Raw genomic sequence first — 7852 nt, 5'->3', positions numbered from 1 at the left:
TGTGGACTGTGGTCAGGTGGCTAAGCACAACCAGTGCACTATTACTCCGTCCTATATTTCGTAGTAATATCTGCTCTAATCAGCAAACAATGCTTTCTGGGGTTGAATGATATTTGTGCGACTCTTTACAGTTTAACTCGCGCCCCACTGGGGTCTGCGTATAACGCGACCTATACGGGGGGGGGGGGGGGCTCTTCATAGCCCCCCTCCTAACTCCGAAACCACTGGGCCGATCGTCAAAATTCAAACGCGTCTGATGGTCCCGGAAAAACTGATGAAAGAAACCTAATTTCATTGACCTCGAGGTCACCGATGACGTCACAGGTCAGGTCAATGTACAAATTATCGATGCCTGGCTTGTTCACATTTTGGGCTCTGGCCGCCGTCCAAGTCCGATCAGGCTCATTTTTGGTTTACACACTCGTGAGCAGATGCTTTAGATACCCGGAGGGTACCAAACTTGTACTTAGATTTTCGGGTCAGGGTCAGGTCATCACAGATCACGTAAATATTTTATCACGCGTCGGTCACAAGACACATGTTATATGGTCCATTTAGGCCATAGATTTCGAATTCGATGTTGTTTGTCTCATTCGAAGTCATTTTGAGGCGAATTCAGCTTAGGTCAGGCGACTTTCAGGTCAAAAAACGTCAAATTAACACGCGCAGTGGAAGGGTTGCGAGTACTACGCCCAGTGGAAGGGGGGCGGATGTCGCCCCCCCCCCCTAAGATCTCAGCTCCCACTGGAGCTAGAAAGACGAAATTTGGAGGGTAGGTGGGGGCCATGGGGAACTCTGTTGTGTGTGAATTTCATGACCCTAGGTCAATATCTTCTAGGTCAAATGAGGTCAAATGTGGTCAAATCGGCCATATTAGCGACTTTTTTGCGTTTACACGCCGATAACTCAAAAAGTTACCGGCCGATTTTTTTAAATCCTTCACTATACGAAAGAGCAAACATTTGTGAGTATGTATGGTGAATTTCTAGATAATCCAACAACAAATATGGCAGTTAGAAGCCTGCTAAGGGTAAGATGTCGCCGGCTGAAGCGGCATCGGCCGACGCGGGAAACGCGGCAATCACAATTTTGTGTTTACACACTCATAACTCAAGTTATTACGGGCCGATTTTCAAATTTTTTTGACGATATGATTGCCTGTACATTTCTCAGTCTTCTCACCGAATTTGACGCGAATCTAATATAATCAGCGGTAAGGAGCGCGATGTAAAGACGGAACCGTCCCGCCCCGGCACAGTCTACAATTCAGGCGGCGCGTAACGGCTAGCGCCGGCCGCCGCGCCGCCGCGCCGCGGCGGCGGCAGGATGTTTGACTTTACACCGCTATTACTAGAAAAGTTGTGAACCGATTTTCTTACTTCTTGCACGAGAAGATCCGCAATTCAATTCTAGACAGGTAGCCAAAATTTCACATTGATATTATGCTTGCGGCGCGAGTTATTGGCGAAAAACAGGAGGGGTGGGCGAAATCCGCCCCCCCCCTTCCACTGCGCGTGTTAAAGAAATTAAATTTTCAACAAAAAAAAAAGGTGTCTACCTGATGCAGTTTCAGCTCAGGAACACGATGGTGCTATTTATATTGATGTACGATGTCAAATACGTACTAAAAAATTGATTGGAGAAATTTATAATTGTGATTTTCTGCTATAATGCGAATAACTTGGCCATTTTTAAGATATTTGGCTAAAACTTGCTAGAGTATGTCATAAGTATATAAATATATTCTATCACACATATTCCGATTTTTTTCGAAAATCAAAAAAAAATGAAAAAAAGATAAAAGTATAAATTTTTAGTTTTATTATATATACTTTTCAAAATTTTCAAAACCTTGAAAATCCGCAAGAGCAGTTTGATAGCGCAGTCTATTCTGAGTCCTCTCATGCAACTAAATTGGATTTAGCTTAAATACTGAGCTCTTGGGAGCGATTGCCGTGGTTCAATGTTTTACGTCGAAATCGGCCGAATATGACGTCACCCTGACGTCATTTCCGGCCGACCTATGGTAGCTACGAAGTTTATGTTTCGATACAAGGTGTCAAATTGATGCAGCCGAAGGTACTGAAAGTTTGGCGTCGATACGTCAAGCAGTTTGGAAGTTATTGTAGAAAAACGAGAGGGGGGCTATGAATAGCCCCCCCCCCCCCCAGCGGGGCGCGGATTGAGCAGCAAGATTTTCGCACATAATCGTGGCATTATTTATTGATCATGAATACCCATTATTCTTGTGGCCTCTTACTGGCAGATTTTGAGCTCGATCAATTATTCAAAAGGAAAGTTGGCATCCATATTTCATTAGGCATGCGGTAGTTATGGTTACCAGAAGCTTTATATTTCTGGTCATTTGGGTCATGACATGGCCTGAAAAAAACAAGGTCATGTCTCCGAAATCAAAAGCCACAGAAATTTGAAATTTTCAGTGGACGCTGAGAAAGAATATAGAAGCACCTGTACGAAACATCAGGCATCTAGCTTTAAAAATGTTTAGTGCAGAGCAGAACAACTACCTGGGGGGTGGCAACCCCCCCATGTGCGGGCGAGAATGTTTTTTTTTATTTTTCAGTAACTTTTTGACTTTTTGAAAAACCGGAATACCTATTTATAAGGATAGTACATCCACCGATGAACTACTATAGAAAGTTGTAGCCTAATATCTTCAAAAATGGCTGAGTTATACGCATTGCATTCAAAATTTGAAACAAAAATATTTTTTATTTAACCCTCGCCGGCCGAGGGGGGGGGGGGGCGGGTGCTGCCCCCCCCCCCATAGGGTTTTTTCGCGATAGCTCCGAACACGCTGGCGATAGAGAGCTGAAACTTGGCATACCTGACCTTTGATCCAAGCCGCATCTTTTGACACCAACCGCATTTTTGGGTCAGGTCAGGTCACTGACCTATGACGTCATAAGTGAACCTCTGCACGGTCTTCAGATGTCGCAACTTCGCAACGCCCTCACTGCCAGAGGAGATGTCACAGGGAAATGAAACTTGCAGGATCTAGTATCCATTATGAGTCTCACAACTTGTATATCTCGGATTTTTCCTAAAGGTCATATGAGGTCAGGTCATTTTTCGTGACCTCACCATTATAAGTCAATGGGGAAAAATTCAAACTGCTATTCTGGCGCCGGGAACGATCTCCAACTATCTCAAGCACACAGAATCGTGATTTGATGCACTCCTTGCAAGGTTAGATGCGTCACTTTTGCAATGTTGACCTTCCGTGACGTCATTTATGACGTCATCAAGGTCATATTAGTTTTTCGTCAATAACTCCCGATCAAATTGAGCTAGCGAGTCGAGAAAGCCACCAATGGACTCAGGAAGACCTGCCGAATCGAATGATATGCGACATGACCTCTTTCGACCAACTTCGTGACCTGGGGGTGCTGACCTGACCTTGACCTGAGGTCAACACCCTAAGTTGACCTGACCCGAACAAAAAGTATATCATTCGACGCGCCTGAGCGAGGCGAACACGATGCTGCCAAAATCGCGGCTCTGCGGCCGTTTTTTGCGAAGTTATTCACCAAAAACTGAACCGTACCCTGGGGCACTTGACCTGACCTCAGAGGTCACCGGTTGACCTAGGACCTTAAAATCGGGTACCAATCTCTGCGTCTCGTAACGGCGCACACGCTCGTTTTTTCCGCGGCGCGCTAGCTCCACCAGGGGCGAAACGGCGAGGGGGGGGGTCGTACCCGCCCCCCCCCCCCTCGGCCGGCGCGTATGTAGAAAACCAATAGGTCCGGCGAGGGTTAAATTCATTTTTTCATTACGTTTTTGACTTCGTGCAGTAATTTAAATGGCTACATCGTGTTCCTGAGCTCAAACTAGGCATCTGATAGACACTGTTGTCTTGAAAAAAAAAAATCATTTTCAAATTTTGACCATTTTTGACCTAGGATGACGTGGCCTTGGCCTGAAAAGTTCGAAGTGCAAGTTTGGTACCCTCAGAGTATCTAAGTCATATATCAAGAAGAGCGTAAACCAAAAATGAGCCTGATCGGACTTGTTAGCCGGCGGCCTGAGCCTAAGTTGTGAACAAACCAAAATGCTGATAGTTTTTACTTTAACCTGACCTGTGACGTCATTGGTGACCTCGAGGTTAATGAAATCAGGTTTCATTCGACAGTGTTCCAGGGCTATCAGACGCCGTTTGAATTGTGACGCTCGGCCCAGTAGTTTCAGAGATAGGGGGGGGGGCTCTGAAGACCCTCCCCCCTCAGTCACTCACGTTATGGAAGGTACCCCAGTCATGAGTGGGTTAAAAAGCTGTCAGCGGTGGTTGACACCTATGACACCTACGCCTGCTGTTGAGTGTTGACCTGGCCTGACCTGACCCCACCTACCTCAAAAGCATACATACATCATCTTGGATGAAAACTGATATGAAATGTCCCAAATTTCCGACTTTTGGGTCATTGCCCTGACCGGATGGTGAAACAATGATCTGCAGGAATTTCCAATTGGGTATCATCGGCCTCCTTTCGGCTACGGGCAGCACGCTCTTTTTTCGCGAAGCTTTGGCTCGATCAGGGGCCGAACGGCTGGGGGTCCAATGCCACGGACCCTCAACCCCGTTACGTTAACGTCTGGCAACACACCAATACGGCCTATAGGGTTAGGTATTTTTGGATAAAAAAAAACGGTCATCTCTGGTCCTACATAGTGTCAGCCTTGAATTGAATGAAGTCTACATGTTTTACCTTTTTCATTACACATAAAAGAAATCCAGCACATCCATTACCCTACCACTGACGGCTGATGAAAATATCATTCCCATATTTTCCGGGGGCAAAACAGGAAAGCTTCACATACCATCCACATGCGGTTACAGAAACCTAATGTTACAAGTAGTGCCATCTATGAAGTACGCCATGTAGACTGCCTATGGCATAAACTCGCTGCCTCACGATGTCGCTGTCTCTGCTGTCTGGGAGTCTGTCGACCATAGAGCTGCCGAGCCGACGATGGTCGTCACTCAATTGAGCCGTTTTCAATGCGGTTATCTGGGTCACATTTGGTACGATTTGGACAAATTAGGTCCATGACTCATTCTCAGTCATTTTCAGCATGAGCTGTACTAGCTGCTTATATAGTGCCTATATATTGTCGATGATGATGTCTTTGAACGAATGTATGTGGCTTAAAATCACCCGCGCCCTGCTGGGGAGGGGGGAGGGAATTCTGCCGCATCCCCCCGTTTAACTTCCAAATCGATGGCCGTAGAAAAACGGGGAAGGCGACGAAAGTGATTCAGGCGCTTTAACTCCGTTCTTGCTTAGGTTTGCAGTCACTGCTTCTCGCAACGGCGCACGTGCTCGTTTTTCCGAAAGATTTATAATTCCACATTAACCCGGCACCGCCTGGGCTATTTCCGTACCCACGACAGCCTGGGGGGGTCGGATCCGACCCCCCCCCCCCTGTTATCTCGAGAACCAATGGTCGTATCGAGCCCCGCGAGGCGGCGTTCGAAAGGTCTCTACGAGACCTTCCCAAAGCACTCTTAAGATTTTAAGAATGAGGTCAACTTTCGGGTCAAGGTCAGGTCAAAGGTCAAATTCAGGGGTTTTGCATGATTAGGCTTACGGACAGCGGAATCGATAGCTGCTGCTCGAAACTCACCAAAAATGACCTCAAAGGCCTAGTGAAGGTACCATGTGCGTATAGGGGTCATACTAAGTACGGGTCAAGGTCAGGTCAGGTCACGAAAGGTCATGGTTTTCACTTTCTGCTACATGGGCGTGCGACACATGTTTTATGGTTTATTTTTGACGCCGAATCCGATGGTAATGGTTATATGTGACCCCAAGTCACTGTGCTGGTGCTAAGTGTGCATTGAAAGCATAAAAAATCGTTTATACCATACATAACTAAACGAGGGCCAAGAAAAACAGTCAATTTTTCAACTTTTTATTTTTGACATAAAAATGCACTTTTCTAGACGAACTTTGTCCCAGGAATCTAGTGGTGCCATTTGTTTTCACATGCACTGTTCAGAAGTGCCTCTGATTCACGAAAATGCTTATGACGTCACCATGCCATATGCATGTTGGAGCTATTTTTTACAATTTGGGGGTCAAAAATCAAGATAGAAAGTTGAAATTTGGGACATCTAATGTTCTGATAGAGCTCTATAACATGTATTCCGGTTTTTTGGAAATTCCCAAAATTTTGGATTTTATTAGCTGTTTTCCAAAAAATATAGTTTTTTGAATTTTTAAGGGTAAAAAACACATTTTATGGAAAATCCGAGATAGCCATTTTAAATAACTCGTTGAGCTGCATCTATTCATGTCCTTAATTTGCAATTTGCTTAAAACCTCGATTTTTGGCGATTTTTTAAACATTTACCATTTTTTTGACTGAAAACGCCATTTAGTTACATCACTAAAATCGATTTATCTAAAAAAAAAATGGAAATTTTTTCTTTAAAATTGCACAGGAGACGTCAAATTGATGGGGAAGAAGGTATGCCAAGTTTCAAGTAGATAGCGTAAGCGGCTCATGAGTTATTCAAGAAAAACGGAGGGGGGTCGGATCCGACCCCCCCCCAGGCGGTCGCGGGTTAAAGACATGCTTATGCCGTGTCATATGGGGCGCTCTCTGTGGTCAGGAGTATGCAAAGAAGGTGATGGATAAACATGTAATCATGCTGACACATTTAAGCTGTTAGAGCAGACGGTGTAATTGTAATTTTATTTGGAGCCATTTTTGCCTTAGTAGGTCAGAGGTCAGGTCAAGGGCAGGTCCAAGGTACAAAATGCAAGTTTCTATATTATCGGCATCGGAGTGCACTGGGCGAAGAATGAACTAAGAATGATAATCCTAAACATCCCGTAGCTCAGACGGTAGAGCGTTGGACTCCGCGTGGTGGGACCACGCGTTCCCGGCTGCAACAGTCCGGGTTCGAAGCGCGACGGGCGCTTGACGTTTATGGGCCTCCTGACTGGTATGGTTGCGGTTAGTGGCAGGCCAGTGGCCACATCCAGGCGAAGTCAGTAAGGGGACCGGCCGTGCGCGGCTATGTGCGCATGTTAAACTTTGGACTCTTAATTCTGCCATAGGACCGGAATCGTGCGATCGGAGGGGAGGGCAGGGTCAACGCAACAAGCTTCGCTTAACGGGGGCTCTGTCCATGTGAATCCTTCCAATCAGAAGGTTCGAACTAAAATTATAAAATGTGTTTTTAGGCTATCAAGGCAAGATAGCCGCATAAAATGCTGCTCAAATGTCAAGGTCAAGGTCAGGTCACCAAAAACGAGTTATTGAAAAGGGCATGTGCGGCACATGTTTTGTATGTTATTTTCTTCACAGAGCTCAAAGGGACACACTCAGTGATAATGACCACATTTAGATAAATTTCATGTCAAGGTCAGGTCAAGAGAGTTCAAATTTTGAAGTTGATTGTTAAGACCTAAAAGGTATTCATCTGATACAGCTTTTCACGACGAATCGAATGGTGCATTTTTTGTCCCATACTAGAACCAGTACTTCAAAAAAAAAAAAAAAACATTTGATGCGTCTTCATCTTGACGTCAAATGAATTTGAATAAATCCAATATTTTTAGCCGATTCTCTTAAAAATTGGAAGGTTGGTGCACACAGAACAGTCGTCGTTTGTGGGGTTAGATGGACTAGACAGACTATACGAACGTTCCAGTCCACACAAAAGATGCTTGATGTGTATTGTGCCTACGCTTTAGTATTCTTTTTCACTTCGAATGTCTGTCGCTTGTCAGTTGTCACCACCAGCCAATGGCCCGGGTGAAAATGTATGTGAACGTGGAATTGTCCGGCTCATCTTGTATCGATGTGCTACGATCGG

This window comes from Amphibalanus amphitrite, unplaced genomic scaffold (assembly GCF_019059575.1).
Source record: "Amphibalanus amphitrite isolate SeventyFive unplaced genomic scaffold, NRLGWU_Aamphi_draft 001331F_arrow, whole genome shotgun sequence".
Classification (NCBI taxonomy): Eukaryota; Metazoa; Arthropoda; class Thecostraca; order Balanomorpha; family Balanidae; genus Amphibalanus; species Amphibalanus amphitrite.
Note: the sequence above shows the minus strand (reverse complement) of the source record.